Raw genomic sequence first — 17,702 nt, forward strand, 5'->3', positions numbered from 1 at the left:
AAACACTATGTGCTCCCCACCACAGTAGGGAACACATCACCCACTTAGGCGGATTCCTATTGTTTATTTATAGTACCAATATGAAACACATCAACAAGGAGCATAAGTCACACAACCCGGCAACATCACACCTCTGAACGAGCATAGAAGTGAAAACCACACTGCTTTCATACAGGATGTGTACAAAGGCCGGTCGTGGGTGTTGTGGTATGTGTGCGACCGTGTTCATCATGGATGAGATGCCCAGCACGAGGCACATGGGCGGGTTCACTGTGTGTTACATTGCCAAACAGCTGCTTCTCCCTCCCATGAGCCCCAACACTTTTCTACGGTGCGCTGTTGTATCCCGTGCACTGGTACGGCACAGCAATGTAATGCGCAATCCGGCATGTCCTGCGGCATTCGAACTACACCATGAGAGTGCCATTTGGTGGTGGTGCATGCCCCTTTACAACATCGTCTGCCGCGGCCCTTGTGGCAGGCCACACCAGAATACAGAGACATACTTACTGTACTTCCTACACACGGACATGTTCGAGACACCCCGTTTCATTACCGGATAGGCACACCCCTGCGCAGACCTGTGTAGGCCAGACCAGCACACGTGTGTTGTGCTTGCAGGAGGATGCATGCGTAGCTACATGTCCAGGGTAACTGCCAACGGTGAAGTGACATGGTAACTTCTGCTGAAGAAAGTACAGTGTGATGTTCCAGGGCATTTGCCTATCATGCTAACACAATGACCACATGGACACACTTGCTCAGATGCGGGTTTGATGGTCTTTGGTGGTCCTAGTGTTGTTGAAATGAGTCTTGTGGTCGTCATGGTTATCCCTGTATCGTGCTCATTGACTCTATGGCACCTGTGGGTGTTCTGGTATGGCTCTTGGCTGTGTTTCCTTTCATGCTGCAGGTAGTCGTCCTGCTTAACACCAGCAGAAATCAGGTGTAAAATTCCTGGTGGTAACGTGGGGTATCACCGGAATTAATTTCGCCTTGCAGTTGTGAAAGTTGTGATGCCATTTCTTTGTGTGCAGAACAATATACGTACTGGGCAGTGTATCCCGTCAAGATCCAGCACCTGACGCACTATTCCTAATCAATATAAATACAATGAAATTTCCTCATTGATTTTGTGTGTACACTGTAAGTGCAGGCCCTACCTCAGTGCAATTCAATACAGGATTTTAGTATTTAGAATACATCGCAAAGGTGCAGCCGGTGTCTTTTTGCACAGGAACTGGTACTCTGCATTTCATTTTTAGCACTTTAATGCAACTAAAGTTGAGATAAATCTAACACAGTATTCAGAAGTTGGTGCAAACTGCAGAGATGAACAGTATTCCCACGATACGTGCTCCAAACTTTAACTCCATGGTGGATACCAGCAAATAACAGTAATAAGAACAAGAAAGAGTCACACAGCAGTTAAGAAAACAACCAAAAAGGTTTATATTTTTTTTGCCAAACTTTATTTTTTGTAAAGATATATAAACCATAAACTAAATTCACATTTTATTTTTTTATTAATGTATACATAAAAAAATAAACCAATAAAGAAAATTTAACAAAAATAATAGAAAACAACGAGGTGGAAGACTCCTGTGGGGACCATGGATGTCGACGACAGAGCTTGGAAAAGAAAGCACAAAATAAGGACGTGTGTAATGCGCATATCAAAGGACTGAGAGAGAGAAACAGAGAAGGAAAAACAAGCCAGAGAGAAAAAGAGAGGGAAGGAAAGAAAGGGAGGGAGAAAGGGAGAAAGAAGAGAGAGATAGAAGGAAAGGAATGAAGAGAGTGAGAGGGAGAGAAGACAGGTAAGTTAGAGAGAGAGAGAGAGAGAGACAGAGACTGTCGCCTCTGCGCATCCATGAGAAATAATTACCTGGTGCCATCAGAGTGTGCAGTAATGGGCGGACTGCATGTGCCAGTCAAAACCCCGCCGATCTCAGATGTGTTGCTGAGACCTGAATGGTGGAGATCACATCAGATTGTGCACGTATCTTACAGATTTCGCTGAGTCCTGAATGGTGGAGACCCTTGAACATCTCCGCGGCCCGGCAGATCTCACACATGTCGCTGAGTCCTGAGTCATCAATTGCAGAGAGCACCTTAGGGTTTAGTGCCGCTAAGCCTGTGGAACTCAAGTTTGTGGCACATGGTGGTAGGCTCCGGATGGCCACATGAGTTTGGGGTGGCACTAACCCTATGCATATGAAGTCCGCTCCAAGGTGATGGTAGGCCGCTGACGGCCATACAGCTAAGGTTGCGACTAACCTTCTGCCCAACTTTTCGCGGACTCTTTATGGTTGAGACCCGTGGAGCGTTCGCCAGCTAGTCTGCACCGGTAATACAGGATGTGACGTTATCGATCTATTATATTTGCGTGGTCATATGGCCTGTGCCGCATGTGCCGGATGGGTGTGGTGGTGTGTGTGCAAACCTGCCCTCAGGGAGTGGCCGAGCGATGTTGAGAACTAGACCACTGATCTACACAGCAACAGCGAGTACGCCTGCGACAGGTAGCTATGTGGGACCAACGTTGGAATGTAATCGGAGTGGCGTGGCGTGGCGTGGCGTGCGACGGAACAGGGCAGGGATAGACACAATGACGCGGACGGCTCGTAGTCCTGCATCTGGGAAATATGCTTCACTGATCGAAGGGAGTCTGGTGCTGTGGTTGCTGCAAATAAGTTGGGGTCGCTGCCCTTCAGGACTCCGGACACAGTTACACATGTGGGATCGGCTTGTGCTGTACAGAGTTAGTGGCAGCAAGTGTCGCCAACCTTCCATATGGCAATATGTCTCACTGATCTAAGGGAGTCTGGAGCTGTGGTTGACTCACAGACTTGGAGTCACTGTTATTCAGGACTCAGGACACAGTTACACATGTGGGATCAGCTTGTGTTGAAGAAGGTTAGTGGCTCCATGTGTCTACAGTCTTCCACAGTGTAGGTCAGAGTTAGCAGTGAGCAAGGGCCCATAGCCATATGCATACGCTGGTGGCCCCACCGGCCCGCGTAGTACAGGTTCAGTGGCACCACGTATCGCTGGCTTTCCATATGCAAATATCCTTCACTGATTGAAGGGAGTCTGGTGGTGTGGTCAGTGCCACGAAAATGGGGTCGCTGCCATTTAGGAGTCAGGAACCAGTTACACATGTGGGATTGGCTTGTGTTGAACAGGGTTAGTTGGCACCAAGTGTCGCCAGTCTTCCACAGTGTAGGACGGAGGCAGCGGTCAGCAAAGGACCATAGGCAGGTAACGCTGACTTGAGCTGCACAGATTGGGAGTATTTGGTCTTCTTAACCCATTATAGTCTCTTACACAATTTGTGTCGCTACTAATCTTGAATTGTGAACTGTGTAACCCCAGTGTAGGGCGCAGGCAGCAGTCAGGATAGGCGCACAGCCACATGGCGTTGAGTTGAGCTGCACAGTTAGTGACACCTGGAGTACTCGGCGTTTGTTCACCCTGCGATGATATGTGGTCCCGACGGGCCGTACTGGGAGCAATGTCTTGCCTTGTTAAGGCCACGTGGAGATGACTTATGGTGCAGTGAGTTAGTAGCACCTAAAGTACATAGCGTGTGCGTATCCTGCGATGAGGCGTGGTCCCGACGGGCGGCACTGAGAGCAACGTGTCTTGCAAACTGGACTGCGTCATCTGCAATCACCATTACATCTGAATTGTGAGCCCCGCTGTACGCAGTGTAGATTGAAGGCAGTAGTTAGCATAGACATCAAGGAATGCTTTTTGTCACTTCTTGACAAAATCCGAGGACATAGAGTACAATTCTCTGTGCAATTAATAAATCAAGGCTGAATTCAATTTGTGAACCCCGCTGTCCGCAGTGTAGATCAAAGGCAGTAGTTAGCATAGACATCAAGGAATGCTTTTTGTCACTTCTTCTTGACAAAATCCGAGGACATAGAGTACAATCCTCTGTGCAATTGAACCTTGCTGTCTGCAGTGTAGATGGAAGGCAGTAGTCGGTACAGACATAAGTCTGCGGTGCTGTGCAACTGGGTTCGCAGGGGGCCTGTGGGGAGTTTGCCCGTGGTCATGACAGAAGCCATGTGCCAGGCTGAGGGCAGCCGTTCTGCAGACTCATTGGTCTTCCCACAAGTGAACCACGCCCAGGACATGGCCTATTTATTCATACTCCTACACTGGAGTGGCATACGTTAGACCAGCCCATTCCACTTTCGCTTCCAGGGGGGGCCAACACAGCTACATGACCGAGATCTTCCCCACTGCCTGAGGTAACATGGTTGCGACGACTGTGCACTACACTACACGTATCAATAGTATATCTCCACATGGGGAGGTTTGTGCTTTGCATAGTGAGGCCTGTGCTGCATATCACCTCTACACTTGCATTGTGTGCGTTATTATTGATGAGTGACTTGCCTCCTTCACACATACTTGGTTGCCACATCTCCCAACATTCAGCTATTGTGCGGCTGATGGGACATGGTATTTTGGAAGGTCCGTTGTCCTGTTTTTCGCTGCCTCAGTGTTAGTAGCGGGGGTGGTCGGGTGGGGACGTTCTGGTGGTGGTGGCGCTGGGTGTTGTGGCCTTCTTTTTTTTTTTGAAAACCTTTATTTGACATTTTCAACCAGATACAAACACGGGCCTACAACCCCCGGGGCTGGCCGCTAAGCAATTGCAACACAATACAACGATAAAAACTTCAGACCCAGCCTCCCGGAGAGCATAGTTGCTACATCCACAAAGCGTACTGGTTGGAAGACATATCAAATTGAGAACAGGATACAAAAGGTTTCATTTTATAATATAAGATAGAATGATCAGGTGCCATACAATATCTCAAGCTATGAAGAGCGGGCGAGCGAAATAGCAGTGTTTCCACAGTTAATTCGTGTTCATGTAAGTCAGTGGCGTTTAAGCAGACGGCACCCGGATAAACAAGCATACTATTACGGTTCGCGCCAACATTTATGCCCGCCCCGTGGCCCCGAAACATCGCGAGAGTTGAGGCACAGATGTGAAAGCAGAGATGGACCAAACAATGAACCCACTACACTGACCCGGAAAAAGAGAAAAGAAAAGGCCAAAGAAAGATAAGAAGAGAAAAAAGGCCATAGAAACAAAGAAAAAACAAAACTCCCATCCCCCAGCCCCCCACCCTGTACCCCTGCAGATGACTACGGCCTACCCCCCTAGCAGCGTGCCTGTCGCCCAAGAACCAAAACCCGAAATATAGAAGAAACAGGGAAAAAAGGAAAAGAAATTAAACCCCACCCGAAGAAGGGAAATGGAGGAGGGCTTATTCTCTGGCCCCCGTCCTAACCAACCCCGCCCCGGACTCCGTTAATGCAATAAAACAATCCCGTTAACCAAATACCACAATGAACAACCCAGACAACAATCTCAGCCTTGGCCCCGTCGATTAAATTCGCTGAGCCCGTCAGGGGAAGAAAGCCCCGTCCTCAAAATGTCGAAAGGTACACAGAAGTCGGCAGAACATGGGCCCACAGATGAAAAAAGAACGGCAGGTCCCAAATTAGTCGGCTGGTACCAACGATGCCCCTCCCCGTCTCCGAAGCCAGGCTTTATCCCATCTGCCATCTTGATAGACCAACTGGGGAGGGGGGTCGACACAGTCCAAAACAGTTCACAGCACCAATTAAAGGGAACCGAAGTGGGGACAGCATGTAAATGTTCCGACAGTTGCAAAACCGGGGATTCCAACGGAATAATTGAGTCACCAAGCACAGTACTTTCGGGTAGCTCCACTGCGATAGGGGCAAATACAGCTTCCAGCGCCGGGTCTAAGGACGCCACCGGGGCGGCAATCGAAAGGCGAGCTGGCCGCCGGGTCTCGGGCGTCAAGTCAGGATCCGGTCTCAATCCTTTGATTCCATCCGCCGCCAACAACAGGCTGCAGGTCCTAGCTTTAACAGTCTCCTGAAGTGCCACAAGGGCCTCCAGCACCGTCCGCATTGACGGGCCACTTTGAGCCTGCTCCGTCAGCCTCCATTTTCCCTCAGGCATGGTGTTCCCCACGGAGAGGCTCCTTCTCCGGGGGAAGATTAGGCGGAGCTGGAATGAGCCATGAGGGACAGATTGTTAGCATGCAGTAGCGCGTAGTGAGATTCCAACCCAAGGGGCACCGGCGATATGAATGCCGGACCCCCGGTCCGGGACCCCCGCAACACAGCACCGTGCGTCACTCGTCACCTCACCTCCTATAAAGCACCAGGCAGCAGATGGTAGCAGAGCAATCCCAAAATTCCGAATGTTCCAGAGACCGGACCCAACCGCATTCAACAGTCCGTTGTTGTTCAACTCGGACCCGGCTAGGCTAGCACTCGAGACCCCGGCTTCTCGGCTGGGTTAGGCCTCAAATCGGTCCTCGACGTTACTCCGCTCCACGATGTCGGAGAGACTCCGGGATCAAATCATCGGAGTGCAAATCGGGTCAAACACATGGATCCGGGGCAGGAAATCAGGATAGGGGACAGGATAGTAGAGCGTGGGACGGAGGTCAGCGGAGCCGGGAGACTATGCGGCCATCTTGGTTGGTGTCGTAGCTCCTCCCCCCCTGTTGTGCCCTTGTTGAGTGTCGGAGCTGCATGATTAGTACCTCTAGCACATGTTGGTCTTTAGATGTGGCTGTGAGTTGGGTGTAATTCACGCAGTAGATAGTTGAACTTCTTACATCAGTTAAAGGTTGATGTTCATTTGTTACTGGTAAATTGGCCTATCGCATGTTTTCAGATCGCATTGCAGATTTGGCTGGTTGTTGAAAGTATGGGGAAGTGGTGTTTTTTTTTTTTGCACAGGAATGCCTACTTTGCATATCATTAGCTTTAGTTGTGGCTCTGGTTTGTGGCGACTATTTTGGCGGAAGGTATCGATGGAAGAGTGGTGAGATTTGCAGTTTTCACCAGGTTGAGAATGGGATGATAATTAAAAAACACAGAAAAAAAAGATATGTTTAATGAACATTATAGTTAGAAATTAGCATTTAAAAAACCTTTGAAATTCACTGAAAAAAAGCATAGGTTTTACAGACGTTATAATTAGGAATTAGCATTTAAAAAACCTTAGAAATTTACTGGAAAAAAACATAGGTTTCAGGGACGTGATAGTTAGTTGGACATTTCACTCATACAAAACGATAGAAATTCCCCTGTTATAGTTAGTTGAGCTAACTATAACTCTCGCGTGCGCAATACTCTGATGATGAGGTCACATATTACATCATTCATCCATGGTCAGTGACATCACTGATGACATCACTGATGACATCTCAAATGACATCAGTGATGACATCATCCACGAGAAAATCTGATGCACCTGATCAGACCCTAATATAACACAACAACTCTAAAATACAGACTATAATTTTCGAAACCATTAACACACCAATACCAGTTAGTACATATCCACTCACTAATTTGTGGGTCTACACACACATCCACTCATTCACCCTTACAGTCACTCATACATACAGTCAGCCATCAATACAGCATTATCATATCCAGTCTCATATCTTAAAGACACTCACACACCGCCTCTTATTGAAAGTTAATCACACATCTTGTCAGTCACGGAAATAATCAATCACACTTTCATTTACTCACCTTTACAGTTATACACATACTACCTCACTTATTTAAATATATAATAACACTCTAATACAATAACTAATAGAAGCACACACTGATCCATAAAGGCACTCTCACAATAACTCAGTCTTGCATCCACTCATTTATATACTCCAACACAGATATATACTTCCTTTTACATATTCAGTTACTCACACATGTCCTGCTGAGGCATCCATTCACTCACCAAGACACTCATACACAAACTCACCCAGCCATAGGGCCCTTCACAGATACAGACTGGAACACATATACCCAGTGAATTATCCACTCATATATCTATGCACAGAGTCATACCCCTCACCCACCCATACAGACACTCGGACAAGCAATCAATAGCTGATATAGATCCTCATTTAGCTGCTAACCAAACAATGCAACCGCTTACACACCAACTGACAACCTAAACTGTGTGAATGTCTGTATCAGTTGGTAACACATGTATTAAGGAAGACATAATTAATCCCTCACTTATACACTCAGTCGCACAGCTACTTAATCATGCATCCTGATTCTTATAAACCCATTCATTGTTCAATACACCTTGGCACATATATATAAAACATATTTACATTTTATAGAAACACATATACACCGGATGATGTCATCAGTGATGTCATTTGAGATGTTATCAGTGATGTCACTGACCATGTCATGAATGATGTAATATGTGACGTCAACAGCAGTGCATTGCGGGGGCGCGAGTTCTAGTTAGTTCAACTACCTATAACAGGGAAATTTCTATTGTTTTGTATGAGTGAAATGTCCAACTAACTATAACGTCCCTGAAACCTATGGTTTTTTCAGTGAATTTCTAAGGTTTTTTAAATGCTAATTCCTAACTATAATGTCCGTAAAACCTATGTTTTTTTCAGTGAATAGATACATATACACAGCTGCGCAAAACTCACTAGTACTGCAGAATTCTGCCGCGGCACCCCCCCCCCCCAAGGGAGGCAAGATACACATCCTATGGCTTTGCCCATCACTGCAATCATACTGGGAATCAGTATGGTGACACCTTCGCTAGATGAGTCAACAGCTGAACCTGCCCTGTCACACAGCACTCAAGATGTCATCAAAATGAATAACCACAAGAAAAGATGGCTAGATGCAGCATTAGCCTTCACAATGGTTTGCATTCTAAGGCACCGTAAATAGCCCTTACTATCAGATATTGAAGAATGGTCCAACACAATGAAAAGAATGGCCACACACGAACGAGTGACATTTAAGCTGAATAATCAGCTATAAGGGTTTGGAGACATTTGGGGGATTAACTAGAATAAATATTCCTGGACGGGTGATACACCTCTATAGGTGACATAAGCTGATCATATAATTGAGCCTCGTCTAAGGACTGTTCTCAATTTCTCATTCAGCCCTTTCCAGCTGCACATTCTGGCAATCTCTGCCACCAGATAGCCATGACCACTGGACTGACCACGGAAAGGCTGGTTGCGTAAATAGCTGACTACAGAATGCAGAGAATGCTCCAGTCTCAGATTGATGGTTTACAATATTACAAGGCCACCATTAGAGCGCTGCAGAATCTAAAAAATATAACAATAACATACAATTAGCAAGACATGAAGCTCTTGATCTTGAATTTATGTTTTTATTACCAAAAATTACCTATGTCTTTACGTACATTGAGAAAGTGAACAGGGGACTAATTGTAAGATGTTCCAATTTGAATGAAACAGAGTTTATTATGTTCTTTGACACCAAACCAGGATATTTCTAGTAAGGGGTCTCTGACCATTAATATTAATTAAACAGCACTAAAATCACTAGAGCGTTTAATCAAGCGTCTATGGGTGATAAGCGATATCAGGGTGTGAATTATTTGTAAAATGCATCAAGCACCTTGAAGCCCTAAATTATGTGAGCAGATTATTTGAAGGAGAAGAAACCATGTAATACGCCTTTGCAAAGACTTCTATGGACTTTGGCCATAATACAGGGAGCTGTTGGTGTCATTAGACCACAAACCGTGCACTTGGATAGTGGGGAGTACTGTGAGTACCCCCCTCTGTTTTAATTTTTTTAACTGGCCTGTAATTGGCATTACCTTTTTTAATTGGCAATACCTATTTTATGTTTTTAAATATTGTGTACTGTGCTTCTTGTGGCCTGCTAACTGTCAAATACTTTACTGTTCTCCCTAACCATCCTTACTTGCTTCGCCTGTCCTTCCCATTCCTCTGTGGTTCGTCCAGGGCATCTCTCTGGTCTGCCGTGGCTCTAGGTGCCCTTTGAGCAGAGAGAGCAGCCCGGAAAAACAATTTGGAAGGTCAAAGCCCACCCTCCTTGGGTAGTTGACGCTCTAGTCTTTTATGCGCCTTCCTCCTCCCCGGCTTCCAGTTCCGACTTAATTCGGAGCCCGACTCGGACGTGCAGCGGATGCTTGCGCACCATTGGAATGCCAAAGGCAAGCAAGTCTGCACCCGTCCACGCCTGGACACCACCATCCACTAGCAGGGCTGTATCTTTTTCCTATCCTTCATTCTCTTTCCCTCCACACGTCCATCTCATCAGGTCTAAACCACAAAAACTGCATATGGCTTTTAGGGTCTACTCAAGAGAGGAGCTCATTAAGGGGCTAATTATGATTGCGCATTTCCCGCATCCTCCGGGCCGGCGGAAGCCACCGCCGGCCCGGAGGATGCGGGGAAACCGCTGCGGAGCCTCCACAGACCCACCGCCAAATTAGGATGGCTGGTGGGTCTGATATTCTGTCCGCAGCTTTTCCGCCGCAGTCGCCTTCCGACCGCGTCGGAAAAGCACTAACATGTCTGGCGGTGTCTATCAGACACCGCCAGGCATATTAGGATGCCTGCAATTCTATGCTTTTCCACGGCGGCTTTTCCGCCTTGGAAAAGCATACAGACCTGCACTTCGGGGGCCTGTTGCGGGCCCCCTGGGTGAAGGGGTGGTGGGGGGTGCACATGGGGGTACCTATGGTACCCCCCTGCATTTGCGTGCACAATGCAGCAGGCACCGCGCGGTGCCTGCCGCTTTGTGCACGCAAATGCTGTGAATGCATTTTTAACATTGCGGCGGCTGCAGTTTGAAGCTGCACCCGCCGCAATGTTAAAGATTGAGGATGTGACCGCCACCCTGGCGGTCACATCCTAATCTGCACAGAGGGAACGCCGCAGCCCATGCGGACGTTCCCTCATACTCTGGGGTCGCGGACGGACTCAAGTCCGTCCGCGATCCTAATGACCCCCAAAATTAGGGAATCACACTCAAGGAGCACTCTGCAGACAAAAATTATATCCTGTGGAGAAGCTCACCCATTAGCAGTGTGACCTTTGCAAATTTACATGGACCAATAGGTTGTCCATAGGCAGGCATAACAACTTGGGGCCCTCAATAGATGCCCATCTTAAAAGCAAACACCCAGATATTAGCAATAACACCTCTAGTACCCCGTCCCAACTACATTGCACATACTTTAATGCACGCTCGATTCCTAAACACGCTTCAGAACTATGGGACCTCCTAGACTCAACAAGGCCAGATATATGTTTTGTCACGGAAGCATGGTTAACTCAGTCTCATACCCATCATAGCCCCAGCACTTCCACAAGGCTACATCCTAACTAGATATGATAGACAGCATAAAAAGGGGGAGGGGTAGCCATACACCCAAAATCCCTCTAAGAATAGACTCCTGTTCGTCACCTATAGTGGATATGCTAATCTTTCAACTAAAAGCTCAAAATAACACAACCTAGAAGGGATCCCTTGTTTATCGCTCACCGGAAAGGAAAAAGGTCTTCAGTACCAGGTTTATGGAACATCTAGCGCCCCGTATCCTAGCGGCAGATAACTTTCTGCTGCTAGGTGACTTCAACTATCACATAGGCATCCAAATGGATACTGACACTATGCAGCAAGTAGCAGAGTCGCTTGGTCTCCATCAATCAGTATCCGGCCCTACCCATAGAGGAGGGCTCATATTATATCTAATCTTCATTGATGCCATGAACTTAGCAGTAGACACTCACACTGAGCAGATATGGACCGACCACTTCTCTAATAACTTTTAATTAGATATCAAGTTCCATAAGGATGTACGCAGCCATGGATCCAAGCTCATAAGTGTTTGGAGGAAGGTGCACTTCTCCCGGTTTTTAGTCCTCCATCCATCACTGACCACTAAGACATTAACATGGCCCTGACTGTCTTTGAAGTCTCACTCATAAATGCCTTAGACTCAATTGTGCTGCTAAGAAAACCTACACCACGAGGAGAAAAAACCTCTCTCCCTGGTATTCTGAATCGTTATGGAAGAAGAAACCCACAGTAGGGAGCCTAGAATGCATATGGAGAAAGGATAAAACCAATGAGGGCAAACTTGCCTATGAAGTCACCCTGAGAACATTTCTCAAACACTGTAATTTGGCCAGAAGAACTCACATAGCACAGAGAATTAACTCTACAAAAAACTTCGAACCCCAAAAAGGATTCACAAACCCCAATACTGGCAATCACACAATACCGGTATCAAGCTCACAGCGACAACCTCGCAGCCCACTTCCAACACAAAATTAACAGCATCTACAGCAAGTTCACAAACTCAGTAGCCTCCAAAACAGGGGAGCCTCAAGAAGAACCACACCCCTGCATGTTGGAAACATTTAGTCTGATGACAGAGGATCAAACTCAGGCCCTAATAAATGCCATCAAATCTGTGTCCTCTGCAGACCGGGCATCTCCCCATGTAATTATCAGTTTATCCCCTATTCTGTGCAGTCTCATTACAAACCAATGTTACCTCTCCGACAGCAGGCTAGTATACCTCGCAAAGCGAAGACAGTGTATATTAAGCCCCTTTTTTAAAAAAGTTACAACTGAACCACAGAATTTGGCAAAACTACAGACCTATCTTCCTTCTTCCATTTGTCTCCAAAATTCTAGAGTCCTCAATGAATGCCCAACTAGTATCAGACCTGGAATCTAACCATCTGCTGGACTACTCGCAATCAGGCTTTCGTGCCTCACATAGCACGGAGGCTGCACTAGTGGAAGTCACAGACACTATTAAACTGGCACTAAACCAGAGATCTTCGGCCATGTTGGTACTTCTACACCTTTCAACTGCATTCAATACCATCTCCCATCAGATCTTAGCGCAATGACTTTGGGAGTTTGGTATCAGAGGTAAAGCCCTTGAAAGGTTGATTAACCTCCTGTCAGAACATACTAACTTGGTCCAGTTGGGCGAGCACATATCGGCATCCTAAACGCTAGATAAGGGGGCACCACAGGGTTCAATCTTGAGCCTCACTCTATTTAATGTATATATGGCCCCCCTGGCATGACTCATGAGATCCTATGGTTTTTAAACCATTTCCTATGCCGATGACACAGAACTGATCATCACTATGGACCATAACCCTATTCTGACCAAAGCGGGATTTAAACAATGCCTACTGACAGTAGCCACATGGATGTCCAACAACTGTCTTCAAGTGAACATGACCAAAAGGGAGATCCTTGTGTTCGGGAAGGCACATTCAGCCAGGTCAGTGGACTGGTAGTCATCGGAGCTGGGCCCTCCACCTACCAGGAACAAATATGCAAGGAACCCAGGAATATTGATGACCGACAAGCTCACTATGAGTGAGCTTGTCAAAACTGTCACTGGAACCTGGTTTGGCCTCATGCGAACCCTTAAAAATGTCTTTCAATGGACTCCTCTCCATGGCAGGAAGACTCTGGTACAAGCACTGATAATGAGCCACCTGGACTACGGCAATGCCATTCTGGTGGGTAGTAATGAAGGCTCCTGGCCCAGGTTCCAGGTCGTGGAGGACTCGGCTGCTCACCTGATCCTGAACCCCCCCCCTGTTCCCCTCGGAACCCTCTCTCCACTCCCTTCACTGGCTCTAGATTAAAAAGTGTGCCCTCTTCAAACTTCTCTGCCTGATGTGTAGACCCTGCTTGGGAAGGGTCCACTTTACCTTAGGAAGAGAGAGCAGACAATTATCCCAGCACGTCAGCTTAGATCGAATTATCTATTGCTTCTATGCCCCAAATGTATTAGAACGACTAGGTTCGGAAGCTGCTCCTTTTCATTCCTGGCTCCGCATCACTGGAATCGGCTACCTTTATCCATACGAGCATTCAAAAAAATCTTGAAAACATGGCTATTCACTCAGTAAGCTCTCACTTACAGACTGCTCATACACTGCAAATGCGCCTAGAGATCCCTTCGGGGATGATTTGTGCGCCTAACAAGTGGAATAAATAAATAGAGTCTTGCTGAACCTGAAATTCCAGCTAGAGTGGCTAACGCTTGCAAGAATCAATCAGCTGTTTATTTGGGAATATATGGCATCCTGAAGGATGTGGGACGGTCCCTTTTACTGATCTTCATTAATAAACTAATATTGAAAGACTCTACAAAGTATGTTTGCCATATAGTGTTTCTAAATATGGTCAGTGCATGTGACTGAGTGGAGTGGGTCACAGAAGTGGCTGGTAAATCTATGATTGTTTGGTATTTCCACATGATTGCTTACTTTCCAGTATGCTCTGCTTTCCAGCGTATGTGGCAGATTGTGAGAACGGAGAACGACCACAGTGGTGCAAACTGGATGACAACAGCTGCAGAATGTTAACATTTTAAATTTGTGCCAAGACCTGATCAATCTTAAGTACTTGTTCAGGTGTGTATATTTAGCTGTTATTTGAGTAGTTGTGCATGTGAGGGAAGCTTCTTACAACAGGGAAGCTTTTTTTGGTACAGGTTGTTAAACTCTAGCAAGGGGGATAGCATGCTGAGGAACAGCTGAAAATGAGAGTTTGTGTGGGAGGCTCCATTCTCCCTGAACCAAGCAGTTGCTCACTTGTGAGTCAGTATCTAAAATTAAAATTTCAGCTTATTTTTATTTAAAAAACTATACAACCATTGTACAATAAATACAGCAAGTTTATTAAAAAATAAATAAATAACAGAAAACACAAAATATGTTTCACTAACAAAACATGAGAGACTAGCATAGAAAGTCCTTGCATTGACTTAAATTGTCCTGTGCTTTTAGAAAAGTACACATGATACAGCGGGACACAGAGAATTCAAAACTGGTATAAAATTTGAAGGTCCAGCTGTCCCTTTCTTTGGCTCCCGGGGCGAATCCTTCATTGTGAAGCAGACATGATATTTCAGTGAGATCAGGGCTAATTTTTAACAATAAACAAATATTAAATACCAATAATTAAAAAATAACTTTTTACAGTCCTTGCAAAGCACTGATGAGGTTCTAGGAATCTCAATCCTATAGTTTCTGGCCTGCCAGATGTTTCTTATTTGTAGGGGTCAAAGGGGACCTTTTTGTACTGTGAGACATGACAGCACTTCTTTTCATGAGAGGTGAGTACATGACTGTCACTCATTGTTTTATACAATGTTTAGATAATGTTCCTCTCCTTGAGGCGATTTTCAATTTTATATAAAACAAGGTATATTAAAGATGAGTGCACCAGGTGCGTCATTCAACATTTGTGAGAGGGATGTATTTTGATTGAACACTTTTAGTACAGGGAGGATACCAGGTGTGAGCTGTCTACACCTTTACCGCAGAGAGAATGCCAGGTGTGAGCTGTATACACCTTTACCGCAGAGAGAATGTCAGGTGTGAGCTGTCTGCCACGCTCTCGATCTCCTCCACACCTTCAATAATGGCTTCCGCCTGGTCTTGGTGGAGCACATGGCTAGCGTTGGAGCGGAATTTCTCATGGAGTGATTCTTGGCTGAGGGGCTTCCTCCAGTGTCCATAGAAGGTGTCACATCTGCCCGTCACGATCTCTCCGCTGTCCAGGAGCAGCGCTACTTCTCCGTACATCTTGTCGAAGTTAGCCACATTGTCCTCAGGATGTTCCACCACCACCTTCTTCAGCAGGTTGATGAGGTCAGGTCTCCTGAGGGTGTCCTCACTGAAGGAAGAGATGCCCACCTTGCCATCCAGGAGGGCTGTGCAGGCGTTGAACTGAAGGAGTGTCGGGCCTGGTGCTCAGACTCTGGGAAGGGTCTGTTGATGTACTTGGAGACTGGGACCCTCAGAAGAATAGAGCAGATGGCAGCGGGGTTGAAGGAGCCCATTATATTGATGACTCGGTTTCAGGCTGAGATGGCAGCGTCTGCGACCCAGTGCATGCCCAGCTGAGCTGGGAACCTCTTGAAGGCGATGTCTTATTTCTCCAACAGGAAGCTGTAATCTTGATCTGGCACTGCCAGGGGCGAGGGCTGGTAGTCACCATAGAAAGCACTGAACCCTGAGCAGCTGGGCACATCGTCCAAGATTAGTGGGTTGGCTTCCATCCCTCGGGCAGCTAAAAGTGCTGCTTCCATGCCAAGGCGGGTGGCGTTGCCAATATGGAGAGACTTGGCAAGAGTCGCTGCATTGGCCATAGGTGCCCCTGCCAGAGAGGTTGCAATCTCCGGAGCATGGGCACATTCGTCTGTATTCAATGAAACAAGTTTTGCTGTGGCAGCAGCACTGCCCATGGTGCCAACAACAGATGGTGGGTGGAATCTGATAGGAGATACAAAGAACAGTGTCAAACATGGCATAAGGTTAATGGCAAGATAGTTGCATGGGTAGTACTTATAATAAGTGTGAACTAAAGGAATATGCTAAGAGCATGTCAGACATGTACCATTAAAACCATCATGCAGTGTGAGAAGGCATTGACAATATGCTAAGATCTAATCAAGCACTTAATATAAATATATAACCCAGTTACAGTGAACAGAAAAATAATCTTTACCATGTTTACATTCTGTGCTATCCACATACATGAAACTGTTTGCATCACAGGCTCTTCTTTGGGATATTTCTTCCCTCTGTGCACATCAGGCACAGATCATAACATTACCCCCTCTAGGGATCTCACTCATACCACATGAGCTATTTCTACCCTCTTTGAGCATCACAACCATGGTCTTGAGATACTGCAGCCCTTGAGGGCATTCTGTGTTGGTCATGGGATATTTATGTCCTTTGTGGTCATCACACATACCTCTTAGGGATATTGCTGGCTTCATTGGAGAAACGCATGCGTCTTCCTTGCACCTTGATGCCTACATTGAATGCCAACAGGAAGTCTGAGCCACTGGGTTGTGAGCCCGCCGGGAGCATCTGGGAAGCAGCCATTAGAGCCGGCAGCACAGTGCTCGAGGGGTGAGTGGCAGGGTGCCAAGTGTCATCGAAGTCCATGGAGTGAGTCTGTAGAAGAGGGTTAGAAGGTCCTTAAAGAAGAGAACCAGTAAGTGATGGTAACCAGAGCGATAGTGTCATTAACCTATGGAAACAATTTACAGACAAGGAGGATCCATATTCTAAAATGTTGTTGAGTGACTGCACCAATGCCCAATACAGACTCTCTACAGAAGTGGAAACAGACAAGATTGAACACTTGAGGAGAGTGTATAGGAGTAAAATTCTCATGAACTCATCGCTCCTAGCCTAGGATTGATGGATACATTGATAAGCAGCTGTCAAATTCCTTACCGCCACTCCATTGACATATGCAGCCAGCGTGGGAGGGAGTCTCATTCTTTTCCTTCCGTACACAGAGCTGATCGCAAACAAAGAGAACATGTCCTGTTGGAGAGAGAATAAAGTGATGAATGAACAGTGCTCCTAGTCACCTAGTAGAGGAAGAAGGTAGCTTGTGAGAGGATGGGTAACTCAACACTAAACACAGGATGGTACATCTCATACCTGGAGGGGTCTAGTAGGAGAAAGAAAGGAGCAGGTGAGGGATCTCCATGAGCAGGAGTAGTGTTCCTGAAGGACAGCTGTGTCGGAGATCAGAGGTCTCATGTTTAGCTGCTTACCCTTGATGATACTCGCTCTCCTGGCAGTGTCTCGAGATATTCACTGCTTAACGACCCCAGGGAGCCAGGGAGTGATTTGTGAAAATTCAAGGTGGATTTTATGAATTGCTCTTTCTCTCTTCTTACATATTATTTCAGGAAGCTGGTCTCGCTATTGGTCAAGAGGGTTATTTAATGGGTGGGAGTCCAGGGTGTGATG

This window comes from Lissotriton vulgaris, chromosome 10 (genome assembly GCF_964263255.1).
Source record: "Lissotriton vulgaris chromosome 10, aLisVul1.2, whole genome shotgun sequence".
Lineage (NCBI taxonomy): Eukaryota > Metazoa > Chordata > Amphibia > Caudata > Salamandridae > Lissotriton > Lissotriton vulgaris.